Below are 15,517 nucleotides of genomic sequence, written 5' to 3'. Positions count from 1 at the left end.
GTGGCTGGGCTCCCATCAGCTTTTGCTGGCATGGCCAATGGTCAGGGATGTTGGGAGCTGTGGCTCAGCAACATCTGGAGATTGGAAAAGGCTGCAAGAATGTGGTGGCTTTTTCAGAACACATGAGACGTTTGGTACATTGATTATTTGGGAGCAGTAAGTGCCAGGGTGGGGTGAGATGATATATAAAACATTTATCAATGCTATAAGTGCAGTATTTTAACACAATTCAAAAGCGGTTCCTTGAGAGTTTTCAATCATGATGTTTATTCTTTCTTTCTAAATCTCTCTCAGTTTTGAATATTTGTATTTTTTCCCCATTCATAAAAACAAAGCAGCAAAACACAGAAGGTCCAGATCTGGAGAGATAGATAGATAGATAGATAGATAGATAGATAGATCTGAGAAGTAGAATATATTCACCAACTTGGAGGCGGGGAGAACAGTGTGTGCTCACACAAGTGTGGTCTACAAAATTCAACATGACATAGTAATAACACATTCCAGCTCAGTCAATAAAAGTGCAGCAGTTAAAGCAGGCCAAAATAATAGAAAATCAAAGGAAGAAGACAATAAAAACTTATATTTTTAATTGTACTCATATACATGGATTGCAGACTCAGTTTGATACCCACCTACCTGCGAGTAAGCTCCACTGAATATATAGAATTATGCTGTTGTTCATTAAAATAATAATAGGTTACATAACGTGCGTAAAACCAATTTATGGAATCAGCAAGCCCTGTCGTTCGATTAAAGCTTCATATACAAATCTGCAAGCTGCCCAGCTGTACCCAGCACATTTTGAAAACAGCCATTTGTAATCTAATAAAGAACCTCAATATTTCAAATCAGCATATTTTTGGTTATCAAAGAGTCCACGGAATAATTGCTGGTATGTATATTGCATTCTTGCTCCTCACATTGTAACCCCTTCCTCTTTGCTCACAAACCTGAAATAAACAAGCAAGCAAAAAACGGGGCCACTGATCCGAATTCTGTTCCAGGGACTTCTTCCATGTTTCTTGAAGCCACTGCTGGGGGATGTTGTATGGGGCCCCTGCTCTAGATCTCCAAAATGCAGCTGTCTCATACAGGGATCGAACCTGGAACCTTGGCAATATCAGCACTGTGCTTTAACCAACTGAGCTATCCAGGCTGAGCTTGCTCACATTGATTTACAATCAGGTGGGCGGGTTCTAGTGCATCTTTCCCCTGACCTGAAGATGCAGAGATAGGCAGAGCTTCATCTGTTGAATTGATGCTAGTCAGGTTGTTGCTATTAAAGGCAATGGAGGTTTACAAGAAAAGGGTCAACTCATTAGAAGTGACTAGCTAATTCATTGACTGTAGCTGTTACTTGCCAGATCCCAGCAACCTGTGATTTACTTGTCAGAAGATGTGGCGATGATGTGGGCCTTTCCAACGGAGGCTTTCCCCTCCCTTTGGTTAAGTCCAGCTTTCTGTACGCCTCTGAAAGATATAGTGCTTTGGAGCACTGCCACAGGCTATTGTAGTCTCTCTCAATTTTAACAGCGAGAAAAGTAAAGCTTTTAAACCTTCAATTAACCGGACTCCTGCATTAACAGAAATGAGCTGTGTTACTACGTGAGCTCCCTCCTGCCAGGAAGACGTGGCAACAGCCTCCAGAGACACAAGAGGAAAAAGGGAGGTGCGAGAAGGACTCTTGCTTCTGCTGCAGAAACACAAATGCTTTTCAGAAGATCCACGGGAAACAGGGATAGGAGCAGCTTCAGAGCATCTGTCCTTGCCCCAGTTCTGTCCTTGTAGCAACAGCTCCAGTGAATGGCTTCTTTCAAAACACACTTCTTATATTTGCACCCAACAATGTATTGGTATGCAGCTATTAACTTCCAGGCACACTAATAATCTCCTTACAGTTAAGGTGTTTTAGTCTGTAGCTATAGATATGTGGAATTATCATGCTGCACCAAGGCAATCTGGATGTGCTGTGATCCTCAGATGAAGGGTAATAAAATAAATTCTGCATTTCTTCAATACTGGTGGTGGTGGTGGTGATGATGATTTATTTATACCCCGTCCATCTGGCTGGGTTTCCCCAGCCACTCTGGGCGGCTTCCAACTGAATATTATAAACAATACAGCATCAGATATTAAAAACTTCCCTAAACAGGGCCGCCTTCAGTTGTCCTAAAAAGTAAAATAGTTGTTTATTGCCTTGACATCTGCTGGGAGGGCGTTCCACAGGGCAGGCGCCTGGTTCCCTGTAAGCTCACTTCTTGCAGCGAGGGAACCACCAGAAGGCCCTCGATCCTGGACCTCAGTGTCCGGGCTGGATAATGGGGGTGGCGATGGGACAGTATCCTCCACGGTACCCTCAAGCAGCAGGCAAGCAAGGAGATGAGGGTCCTAGGAAGGTGTCTCATCATGTTAAGTCAGACCACTGCTCCATTAAGCTTGGTACTGTCTCCACTGGCTGGCAGCAGCTCTCCAGGATTTTGAACCAGGTATGAACCTAGCTCTGCTTGGAAATACCGGGGCTTGCATGTGGAACCTTAAGCATGCAACACAGATGGTCTACCAACATGCTATGGTCCTCCCCCTGCAAGTCACCTTAGCATCTGCCATCCAAGGTGGCTGCCTAACTATGGCTAATGGCAGGGCTGGCTCTGCTTACCTGGCTTGGAGTAAGTCCCTCTTGGAATTGCTATGAACAGCGGGGAAGGAACGTTTTAAATTATTTTAATTTAATTTAATTTCGAAAACAAACAAATGCAGTGTAGAACTTACAGCATGCTACTGAGATGAAAAAAAGGGGTAGAAATGTTTTAAAGTATTATTTCTATTTTTATTTCAAAAACAAACAAATGCAGTGTAGAACTCACAGCATGCTACTGAGATGAAAAAAAGGAGAAAACATTCAAGATGGCCTCTCCTTTCCATCTACTCCCCCTGCCTAACATTTGATATATCTCATGAGACCCATAGAGACCTGAATTTTTGGAATAAAGCCTTTGGGAATAATCAAGGTGGGAATCTGAGTACTGTGTCTGAGAGTGGGAGCCCAGACAGCATGCAAGTTTTCCCACTCCCTCCCATGTCTCAAAAGGAAATGGAAAGGCACCTATTTTGGTAATCTGCACACCTATTTAAAAACACAGTGCCGGCAAATTGCCCTCTCTTACTTCAGTGAGGCTTCGGTAGAGAAGGCAAATGGAGAAACATGGGCCAGGATAATGCATCCATGTGAATTGATACCTAACTGTATACTATGATAATAATAATAATTTATTATTTATACCCCGCCCATCTGGCTGAGTTTTCCCCAGCCACTCTGGGCGGCTCCCAATCAGTGTTAAAAACCGTACAGCATTACATATTAAAAACTTCCCTGAACAGGGCTGCCTTAAGATGTCTTCTGAAGGTCAGGTAATTCTTTATCTCTTTGACATCTGATGGGAGGGCGTTCCACAGGGCGGGCGCCGCTACCGAGAAGGCCCTCTGTCTGGTTCCCTGTAGCCTCACTTCTCGCAATGAGGGAACCGCCAGAAGGCCCTCGGCGCTGGATCTCAGAGTCCGGGCTGAACGATGGGGGTGGAGACGCTCCTTCAGGTATACAGGACCGAGGCCGTTTAGGGCTTTAAAGGTCAGCACCAACACTTTGAATCGTGCTCGGAAACGTACTGGGAGCCAATGCAGATCTCTCAGAACTGGTGTTATATGGTCCCGGCGGCCACTCCCAGTCACCAGTCTCGCTGCCGCATTCTGGATTAATTGCAGTTTCCGGGTCACCTTCAAAGGTAGCCCCACGTAGAGCGCGTTGCAGTAGTCCAAGCGTGAGATAACTAGAGCATGCACCACTCTGGCGAGACAGTCCGCGGGGAGGTAGGGTCTTAGCCTGCGTACCAGGTGGAGCTGGTAGACAGCTGCCCTGGACACAGAGTTAATCTGCGCCTCCATGGACAGCTGTGAGTCCAAAATGACTCCCAGGCTGCGCACCTGGTCCTTCAGGGGCACAGTTACCCCATTCAGGACCAGGGAATCCTCCACACCTGCCCGCCTCCTGTCCCCCAAAAACAGTACTTCTGTCTTGTCAGGATTCAACCTCAATCTGTTAGCCACCATCCAACCTCCAACCGCCTCCAGGCACTCACACAGGACCTTCACCGCCTTCACTGGTTCTGATTTAAAGGAGAGGTAGAGCTGGGTGTCATCTGCATACTGATGAACACCCAGTCCAAACCCCCTGATGATCTCTCCCAGCGGCTTCATATAGATATTAAAAAGCATGGGGGAGAGGACAGAACCCTGAGGCACCCCACAAGTGAGAGCCCAGGGGTCTGAACACTCACCCCCCACCACCACTTTCTGGACACGGCCCAGGAGGAAGGAGCGGAACCACTGTATGACAGTGCCCCCAGCTCCCAGCCCCTCTAGACGGTCCAGAAGGATGTTATGGTCGATGGTGTCAAAGGCCGCTGAGAGATCCAGCAGAACTAGGAAACAGCTCTCACCTTTGTCCCTAGCCCGCCGGAGATCATCAACCAGCGCGACCAAGGCAGTTTCAGTCCCATGGTGAGGCCTGAATCCCGATTGGAAGGGATCCAAATGGTCCGTTTCCTCCAGGCGTGCTTGGAGTTGTTCAGCAACCACCCGCTCAATCACCTTGCCCAAGAATGGCAGATTTGAGACTGGGCGATAGTTGGCCAAATTGGCCAGGTCTAAAGATGTTTTTTTAAGAAGCGGTTTCATGACCGCCTCTTTCAGCGGGTCTGGGAAGGCTCCCTCACAGAGGGAAGCATTCACCACCCCGCAGAGCCCATCGCACAGCCCTTCCCGGCTCGCTTTTATTAGCCAGGATGGGCAAGGATCAAGGAGACAGGTGGTCGGTTTCACTCGTCCAAGCAGCCTGTCCACATCCTCGGAGGTAACAGATTGGAATTGATCCCATGTAACAGGACCAGACAGAACTCTAGCACTCTCCCGCCCTGGCCCTGCTCCCACAGTGGAGTCTACCTCCTTCTGAATCTGAGCGATTTTATCTGCAAAAAACTTTGCAAAAGCATTGCAGGAGATCTTGGGGTCCCTACCAGGCCCCGGTGGTACAGGTGGTTCTGATAGATTGCGAACCACCTGAAAAAGTCTCCTGCTGCTGTTTTCTGCAGATGCAATGGAGGCGGCGAAGAAGGCCCTCTTCGCCGTCGCCATTGCCACTTGGTAGGCTCGACGTTGAGCTCTAACCTGTGTCCGGTCTGATTCAGAATGAGTTTTCCGCCACCGGCGCTCTAGCCGTCTCAACGATTGTTTCATCACCCTCAGCTCCGGGGAAAACCACGGGGCTGTCCGGGCTCCATGCAATCGGAGAGGGCGCTTCGGAGCCAGACAGTCAATAGCCCTGGTTAACTCTGCATTCCAGCGGGCCACCAGGGAATCAGCTGAAAGGCCATCAACTTGGGATAAAGCATCCCCTACCACTCTCTGGAAGCCAATTGGATCCATTAAGTGGCGGGGGCGGACCATCCGAATCGGTCCCACCTCCCTGCGAAGGGGAAGGGTTGCGGAGAAGTCCAGTTGCACCAGGAAGTGATCTGACCATGGCACTTCTTTTGTTTCGCTTTTAGTTAATGTCAGATCACCAACATCCGTAGAGGTAAACACCAAGTCTAAGGCATGTCCGTGGCTATGAGTTGGGCCAGACTTATTCAGGGACAGCCCCATGGAGGCCATGCTTTCCACGAAGTCCCGAGCGGCCCCTTGTAAGGTCGTGTCGGCATGGATGTTAAAATCCCCCAGGACAACCAAGCTAGGTGTCTCCAGGAGCATATCCGCCACGACCTGAAGCAGCTCGGGCAGGGAATCCTTGGTGCAGCGGGGAGGTCGGTACACCAGTAGGAACCCTATACTGCCCCTATTGCCCAACTTCCAGAACATGCACTCAGAAAACTGGGTCTTCCCAATAGGACGCCTGGTGCAGACTAATGACTTCCTAAAAATCACTGCAACCCCCCCTCCCCGCCCACATGACCTGGGTTGCTGTGCGTAAGAGAAACCTGGTGGGCAAGCAGCGGCAAGGACAGGCCCATCTGCTTCATCCAACCAGGTCTCTGTCACACATGCCAGATCAAATCCTCCATCCACAATCAGGTCGTGGATGGCAGTGGTTTTATTAATCATTGACCTGGCATTGCACAGCAACACTTTCAGGTCATGTGGGTTTCCCTTGCTGATTACTGTATCCTTTCGGTCAGGACCAGACCTGGAGGCAGGGATAGTCAAGCTGCAGCAATGGCCTTTTGGAATCTTTCTTCCCTGCCTGCCCACCAATGTTCACGGCGATTTCTTGCTAGCATATCCAAATGGCATGCTTTTATAGGCAGGAACAGATTTGAGGGAACAATTGTGGTGCAGTGAAGTACATAATAGGCATTGTAAACCATTCTCTCTCATTCCCCCGCCCACCTCCTACTGCCTAATTATGTGTATTTCTTGGAGTGGCGCTAGCAAGCTTGGATGAATTAGAAGGACCAAACACACACACACACTTTTTTAGGGAAATGCCTTCGTGATTTCCACTGCAGGGCAGGAAGCAAAAAGGAAAGATCATTCAAGTTTTGCAGCAAGAAAAGCCAATGTGGTGGACTCCAGATTTTGTTAGACCAAGACTCTCTGTCCTTGGAGATTTTTAAGCAGAGGTTGGATGGCCATCTGTCATGGATGCTTTAGCTGAGATTCTTGCATTGCAGGGGGTTTGGACTAGATGTCCCTCGGGGTCCCTTCCAACTCTAAGATTCTATGATTCTGTGACTCCAATCAGCTTTGCTTACCCTAGCCAATGTCAGGGATGATTTAAATTGTAGCTCTGTGGGTTAAACCACAGAGCCTAGGGCTTGCCGATCAGAAGGTCGGTGGTTCGAATCCCCGTGACGGGGTGAGCTCCCGTTGCTCGGTCCCTGCTCCTGCCAACCTAGCAGTTCGAAAGCATGTCAAAGTGCAAGTAGATAAATAGGTACCGCTCCGGCGGGAAGGTAAACGGCATTTCCGTGCGCTGCTCTGGTTTGCCAGAAGCGGCTTAGTCATGCTGGCCACATGACCCGGAAGCTGTGTGCCAGCTCCCTCAGCCAATAAAGCAAGATGAGCACCGCAACCCCAGAGTCATCCGTGACTGGACCTAATGGCCCTTTATCTTTACCTTAATGTCTGATGAGCACCGTGTTGACTGTCCCTCTTTTACAGAAGACAGAGTCGTAAACCATGGCAAAAATAGGCAAGTCTGGGATGGTACAAAGCACTGTGAGCTTGTACACTTTTCTTTTTCATGGTTATCAAAGGAGAGGTGTTGGGGGGGAGGGGCGGGCTTTTAATCTCCCAAACCACCACTAGAACTCAGCTCTCTTTGGGGCCCTCGCTAGCTAATCTGGATGTTAACATAACTCATTATTTCTAGTGTTGTGATATTTAACAGATTAATCAATTGGACTTTTTTTAAAAGTTACTTTAAAAAGTACACCTAAAGAAATCAGACAGATTTTTATTTTTAAAATTGTTCCCTCTATTTCTAAAGTTCAGAGGTGAGTGTCATTGAATATTTAGCCATAGTATCAGCATGCTCTGAAAAACCCTGAGGGTTGCAGAAATATAGCCAATCAAATCAAATAACAAGAAAACAAATCCGAAAGGGTTTTGGGAAGTTGAGGGGCAACTCAGCTTGCTTGGAAGGGTCTGTGTTCTGGTTAAGACAGATAAAGTGGGACACCTCCAGCTTTCTGAACAGCCTCTTCCCCTACTCTAACGTTGCTCCCTATTTCGTTGTACAAAGATATTAAAAGCTCATTTCACAATGAAAACAGCAGAATACAGTTTCCCATCCTTACATGCTAGCTTTCTGCCTGCAGGGCTATCGCCGAGAAGAGAGCAAAGAGTTGTTGTTTGCTACTCCAGAAAGGAAGACTAGGTCTAACAGTCTTAAGTTATAGAAGGGTAAATTTCAGAAACGTAGCAATATAAATAATTGGGACAATGAAATTAACTAAGTAGAGGGATGTCAGATTCTCCCTTGCTGGAGGCCTCCTCCCTCCTCATCCTCTTTCCTCAAGTCTTTTCCAGCACCAGCATGGGCAAGAGCATGGGTAGGCAAACTAAGGCCCGGGGGCCGGATCCGGCCCAATCACCTTCTCATTCTGGCCCTCTGGGTTATTTGTGGAGCCTGCCTGGTGTTTTTACATAAGTAGAATGTGTGCTTTTATTTAAAATGCATCTCTGGGTTATTTATGGGGCACAGGAATTTGTTCATCTCCCCCCCAAAAAAATATAGTCTGGCCCCCTACAAGGTCTGAGGGATAGTGGACTGGCCCCCTGCTGAAAAAGTTTGCTGACCCCTGGTCAAGAGGCTGGCGTTGTGGCTCAAGCTGCCCATGAGAACTGACCATCTATCCCTGGCCCCTCTTCCGTCAACTTGAGTTGAGGGGAAGAGTGGGAACAGGATGGTGAGGGAGGCGGGAAGCCAAATGCAAGGAACGCCCCCTCCACAAAGTGGGAGAGGATTTGGTGTCATGAGAGTGTGTGTGCCCAATCCCCACCCACCCCGACCTGTCCCGTATTTTGCCCAACCAAAGGTGACAACCCTATTTTCCTATCAGTGCAAGAGGCTCCTTTCCTATGTATGGGGAGTGCTTTTAGATTTGTGCGACTGTGGGACTCTCATGCCTACAACCTGAAGTTGTACAGTCTAGGAACAATTTACCACCTCTGCACAGGGGGGTGGGGAGGGAGAAAACAAGGTGATTAAAACTTTTACCATCTCCCACCTACAGCCTAGAAATTGATACAGAGCTATTAAGGGACTACCTAAAATCACAGAGGAAATCAGCTGTCTAGGCTCCAGGCTTTCAACACAGTTTGAAGATCCATAAGAGTCCAAGCAAAGTCTCTCTCTCTCTCTCTCTCTCTCTCTCTCTCTCTCTCTCTCTCTCACACACACACACACACACACACACACACACACACACACACAACTTACTTTGTTCAGATGGCTGGCTGCAATGTATCTCTCCCCTCCCCTCCAGCTGACATCTGTACAAATCTTTCTGATTTTGGTGCTGGCGGCCTTGTAATTACTCTCATCAAAAGATGTTTACTTCTGTCTGCCTCGTTTATGTAATGAGAAGAAATAAAAACTGTCATTTTTAAAAGCCTCTTTGAAATGCACACAAGAAATTGGAAGTGTGTGTGTGCGCGAACAAATGTACAGAGAAACAAAGCAAAAACAGTTTACAAAAAGGCATTTTACAGCTCTGTGGAAGCACAAAATTTGGGTGGGATGCAGAGTTCGGCATCAGCTTTCAGTGTATTAAGTGCGAAAAAGGGTTTTGAAGGGGGGGGGGTGTGAAACCTGAAGTAAAATATCAGAAGCTGGAGAATTTAACAGGCAGAAAGAAAAACTTGCACAAATGTGTTTTTTTTTGGGGGGGGGGTTTACTGCCCTAAACCAAAATCTGATTTAAAGTGAAACCTCCCCAAACAAATCTATGCATTTGATGTCTTTTAAGTCTGCCTTCTCATATCAGGTTTTTTTTGGGGGGGGGGGGAGAATGTGCGACGCCCCCTTCTAAAAACATTTTCATTTGACTGGAACAAAAAATCACCCCCAAATGGCAGAAATCAAGAGATTTCTCTTCTGATATTTTAAGTCCAGAGCTCTTATTCATTTTTAGAAAGAAAACTCTATTCAGGTCCTTCCATCTGCTTCCCTAGACAAGCTTCAGTTGGGATTTTTTTGTTTGTTTGTTTGTTTACCTTAAGATGCTACCTGGTTGGCACAAAAAAACAACCTAAAATGGAAGAACCACTAAATTTATTGGGATAGTGGGTGTCCTGGGTGCTTTTTGTTTGTAGGAAGAAAGCTGTAAACAGTAGCTGGCTGAAACTGGGGTCCATTGTGCAGTTAATGATGCTCTAGAATAGATGGACTATGCCTGGGGTCAGCAACGTAAGGCCCATGGGCCACAAGCGGCCCCCGGGGTTGTTTGACCGGTCCACGAGCCACCCCTGAACCGAGCCAAATGCTTTGCGAGTCCCAGCACACTGTGTCGGGACTCGCTTCTGCAGCGCCAGAAATCAAGTCTGCGCATGTGCAGATGCCGGAAATCGCAACTGCACAATCCAGCCCACAGAGGGATCTCTGCTGGAGTGAACCAGCCCAGACGAGGTAAACCTTGCCGACCCCTAGGCAATGCTATCAGTTTAAAAGGTAAAGCTAAATGGATCCCTGACCATTAGGTCCAGTCGTGACCGACTCTTGGGTTGTGGCATTCATCTCGCTTTATTGGCCGAGGGAGCCGGCGTACAGCTTCCGGGGCATGTGGCCAGCATGACTAAGCCACTTCTGGCGAACCAGAGCAGCACACGGAAACGCCGATTACCTTCGCGCCACAACGGTACCTATTTATCTACTTGCACTTTGACGTGCTTTCGAACTGCTAGGTTGGCAGGAGCAGGGACCGAGCGATGGGAGCTCACCCCATTGCAGGGATTTGAACCGCCGTCCTTCTGATTGGCAAGTCCTAGGCTCTGTGGTTTAACCCACAGCACCACCCGTGTCTACTTCTGTGTAAATTGTGCTATGAAAAGTTCACTTGCAATAGGATTTTGTCCAAGATGGTTTATGAATATTTCCGTTGTGCTGGAGACAAGCATTATTTGGTGCCTATAACTCTTTGACCATTCCTCATGTTCAGCAGGAACTAAATTATGCAGTAGGCATGAATTAGTATAATTTATACTGCTTGCACAATGCAGCCTTGAGTTAGTTAGCCTGATACAGTTTTCACACACAAACCAACTTGTTGAAGTGCAGAGGAGGACCTTAACCTTTCCATAGAATTGTAGAATTAGAAGGGACCCCAAGGATCATCTAGTCCAACCCCCTGCAATGCAGGAATCTTTCACCCAACCTGGGGCTTGAACCCACAATCCTGAGATTATGAGTCTCATGCTCAACCAGCTGAGCTATTCAGCTGTTCTTGAAAACTGGAGCATTTTCATGTGCAGCATACAATTTAGGATTACTACAATTTTATTTAGATAGTGGCATCAGTGTGCTTAGCACTTTTCAAAGTGTTAACGGAAAAATCCGAGGGCTCCCTTGGACAAAAACAAAGACACCAACCAGGATAACTTGGAGCAAAACAGCAGCCTGTAGGCTTGATCTTTACTGATCTGTTGCAACAGGGTGCTCCCCTCACCCGCAGTAGAGAGGAGGGACCCAGAAAAATGGTGTGCAAGGCCTTATAAAGACTTTTGAAATTGCCACCCTGTAGATCAAGACCACCCCTAGAAACATCATACATACATCACAGAAGGGGTGTAACCTAAGACCACCCCTCAGATACATCATACCTTCATCACAAAAAAGGTGGTCTGAATGTTGTTTTTGAATGTTGTTTTTCTCCTGTCCTTGTTTATCTCCTGTCTGGCAGGTTACTTGATTGGATTGCCTGGGGAGCCTGGCCAATCTTTTGTAATGATAAATACTTAGTTCCTGGGCCAGGTCACAGGCTCACACCCTATTCAAACACAGACAGGATTTGTGAAGGAAAAGACAATGGGGAGGCTTTTCCACTTTGACCTTGCAGAGAAAACATTTGCTCAGTTTAGTAATCAAAATGGCTTCAGGTTGGTCTTCCTGTGCTGATCTATGTACGTGCAGTTATGAACATTACCATATATCTAAGACCTCAAAATTCCTATCACAAAAGTACAAGAGCACAGGTCCCTGCCCAGAGGAGCCTCCAATCTAAAATTTGGCACAGGGGGAACAAGAGATGAAGGGGCAAACAGGGAAAGAATGTGCAGCTGTTTGGGCTGCATGTGCTCCATTTGAGTTATAGGCAGGGATGAATGAATCTGACAGTTCTGGTTCTCCCAGTTTCTCATTTTTCCAAACTTAAATTAAGTTGTTCACATTTCTGAAGCACTGTGCAATTAATAATAATAATAAATCCTCATGAAAATTCATCAACTTTTTTAGTGCTAATTACTCATAATGTAAAGACATTTTTGTATGCATGTAGTTTTGACAAATAGACAACGCTTTTGGCAAGCAAAATATATGCTAGTGAAAGGAAAGATACTGCCCATCTTTCTTAGCACTGACCTGAGAAACACCCTCAGATATGAATTATCTGATAGCCATCCCAGCAGCTGACAGAAATGTAGATTTGCACCTTGCTCCAGGGAGACCTGCTTAACTTCCTTGTTGATATTTGCTTAAAACATTGATGAGGTGGTGGAGAGGAGAAATACTTTATACTGAATAAACTGCAGGCATCTGGAAACAAACAAACTAGCAAAAAAAGAGAAACCATTGGAGAGGTTTTAGGAGTGTTTTATATATCCGAAAGCATGGCTGATGATTTGCAGCTGTAAAAATCCCAGCTGCTTGGGGCTGGAGGGGAGAGCTAAACAGAAGCTCTTGGGCTGGGAGAGAGGGAGACAGACTGTTTATTGCTTCGTTTTAATGATGCAGTACAAGAGGCCAACGACAAAGCCTGGCTCCATTAGGTACAGGTCAGGAGTAGGACCAGGAGCAGGCGTGGTATTTCACAGGTCTCCAAAAAGGGACTCTCTGGGCATTTCAAGATCATTTGGAAATGGAAGAGGTGAGAACTTCAAAACTGGCCTTGTGCCCATTTGCTGGCTTATTTTAACACTTGATTTCTCCATGGCCCAGAAATGCTACAATGGTAATTGTGTAGTAGTTCAGGTGTGGGGGCAGTGGGTGTAGGGATGTGTATAGATGCTAGGAGAGGATATATTAGATATTACCCTTCCTTCACCATGTTTGTGAGTTCAGCAGAGTGCTATCCCTTTGCAGCTTAAAAGGCAAGCTAGTTTTAGCCTTTTAGTGTAAGTAATCCAAAGCATTAAGGCAGAGTGGCTTCTGGCATTTCCCCCCTTTCCTCCACGCAATCTTGTAAAAGGTAAAAATAACATTTACTCACACAGAATACTTGTTGAAAAGTAACAGATGCAGCAACTTTGTTCCGGCAGCCTTAAAACGGCAATCCAGTTACAAAGGCATACTCAAGTCTGGCTTAAAATGTAGCCGCAGTTTGGAGCTCAGACATGCAGGTGTTCTCACATTGCTGGAATGAGGTCAAATGTCAAAGAGGAAGTGCTCAGCCAGGTTTTGAGATTATATGTCTGGATACAGGACACAGTGGGAATGGCTCTCAAGAGTTCTCTCAAGCAAATTTAACAAGAAAACTCTTTGGGCTTCAGCTCCTATCATGTGCTTATCTAGCAAACATGCATTGTTGGTTTGACTGCATTTAAAATATCTCACACTGGGTGGGTCAAAGGCCTATTACTATTTCTGCAGCAGGGTCCTTGTCTCCAGTATCTTAAGAGCTGCCCAGTCAGCACAAAAGAGACACTTTTGAGCCACTGGGAAGTCTTCTCACCTTTTGTGTGGATTGGAGCCAGTCAGAGTGAAAGGAAGTTAGTCAGCCACTGAGGATTGGCACTTAGGATCACTCTGCCGAAAGCGTACAAAAAGAACACTGAGATGGAGTTGTTCTGTGTGCTCCAAAACCAAGCATTTAGGAACACTGAAAACACAAGGACCTTCAGTTTCAAGAGAATGGTGTGCAAGTTTTGTTACGTACAATGGAACTTCACGGACAGTGCAACCATGCTGTTGGAGGTTGCTGGTTCCAGAGCAAAAATGGGTCTGGACCAGTGAGTCTGAAGGACCAGAGAAGCTTGCCAACAGGAAAAGCTTCTTGGTAGGTCCACCACCCTCAGGAGTTTGGGGCGGTGGTGATCCAGGAGACTGCATTCCCTGTGGCAGTTCCTGCGATGTGGAATTCCCTTTTCACAGGTGTGCCTGACACCTTGATTATATCGAATCGTCTCCTGGTCCTACTCAAAATAGGCCCACTGAAATCAGGCACGCCTAATCTAGGTCCACCAGTTTCAACGGCTCAACTTTGAGCAGATGTTAGATACAACCCATACTTTTCATTGTATTCTGAAGACACACCTCTGTACCCTGGCCATCTGTAATGGAAACACACGGAGCAATGGATCCAAACTACAAGAAAGAAGATTCCACCTAAACATTAGGAAGAACTTCCTGACAGTAAGAGCTGTTCGACAGTGGAATTTGCTGCCAAGGAGTATGGTGGAGTGTCCTTCTTTGGAGGTCTTTAAGCAGAGGCTTGACAACCATGTCGGGAGTGTTCTGATGGTGTTTCCTGCTTGGCAGGGGGTTGGACTCAATGGCCCTTGTGGTCTCTTCCAACTCTATGATTCTATGTTTTCAAGATCTACCATATCCCTGAAAAGGCAATTTGTTTACACTGCTTCTAATATTGAATTTTAAGTCTCTGTAAATCACCCTGGGACCTTACGGTGAAGGGCAGGGTAAGAAACCAAATAAATTAATAAATTAATAATAACTGAGTAACTCAATAAGTATTTACCAGTCTCCTCTGTTTTCCATCCACTGCTGAAGCCTCAAGTCTGCCAACATAAAAATGAAGTTGTGGATGCCTCCCCTCCCTCTATTCTTTATTCATTTGGACAGCTTGTATAACTATTTATTAGCATTTTAAAAATTTAGGACACTCAAAGCTGGATCTGTTTCTTCAATGAGGCATCCACTTACCTAAACAAATAAACAAATAACTGAAAAATGAAAACGTAATAAAAAGAGAAAAGAAAAATCAACTCAGAGCAGCTTGCTCTATCCCCTATCAAGCACCAGCCTGCATTTACTGCTGAGTAACTATCATTAATATTTAAGGAAAGTCATTTGTCATTCTGGGAAACTGCAGACAGGCCCTCAACATTTTAAAAAATGCTGTCAATTTCTTTATAAAGTTGGAAGCACATGGTTTCACCGGCAGCAAGACTGGCCCAGAAAACTCACTAGCCGCCATGAATGACAGCTATCTTGAAATTATCTGCTTCTAAGGCAATGTAAAAGTTACTGGACCTTCCCAATGTCCCCTTATACTAAGGACAAAATCCAATAAAGCAATTCATTTTTCAGAACCTCAAGCATGAGAAGATACAGATATCTGTATCCTGCATAACACAAAATAATGCTGGGAACATGGGAAAACAGAGAAATATAGCTCCTCACCTGTGCTCTTTAACTGCATTGCAAATTACCAGTTTTGAAACTGATATAGCTGGGTCGGAGAATGTTACAAAGGATAGCTTTTGCATAGCTTTGAGAATACAAGTTGCCCTTTAAAAGGTACTGAGCATAAACTGTTTAGAATCCCAAGTATTATTCCAGCTGTCCAAATGCAATTTTCCCCTGCGGGTCTCGCTTCTCAGTTCACTGCCTTTTGAGTCTGTCATCTTTCACTTCTTCTATCTCCCAGCTTTACCCATCCAGCTTCCTAACACAGGCATGATTTTCAGAACCAAGCTATCTTCCCCATTCCCTCCTACCCCTCTGCTCTTTAGTCCTTGTCCAAACTTCTCAAGTGTTTGCTTCTTCTTATGGAAGCTGCACCACCCA

This window comes from Podarcis gaigeae, assembly GCF_964106915.1.
Source record: "Podarcis gaigeae genome assembly, chromosome: 15".
Lineage (NCBI taxonomy): Eukaryota > Metazoa > Chordata > Lepidosauria > Squamata > Lacertidae > Podarcis > Podarcis gaigeae.
This window is presented reverse-complemented; position numbering follows the sequence as displayed.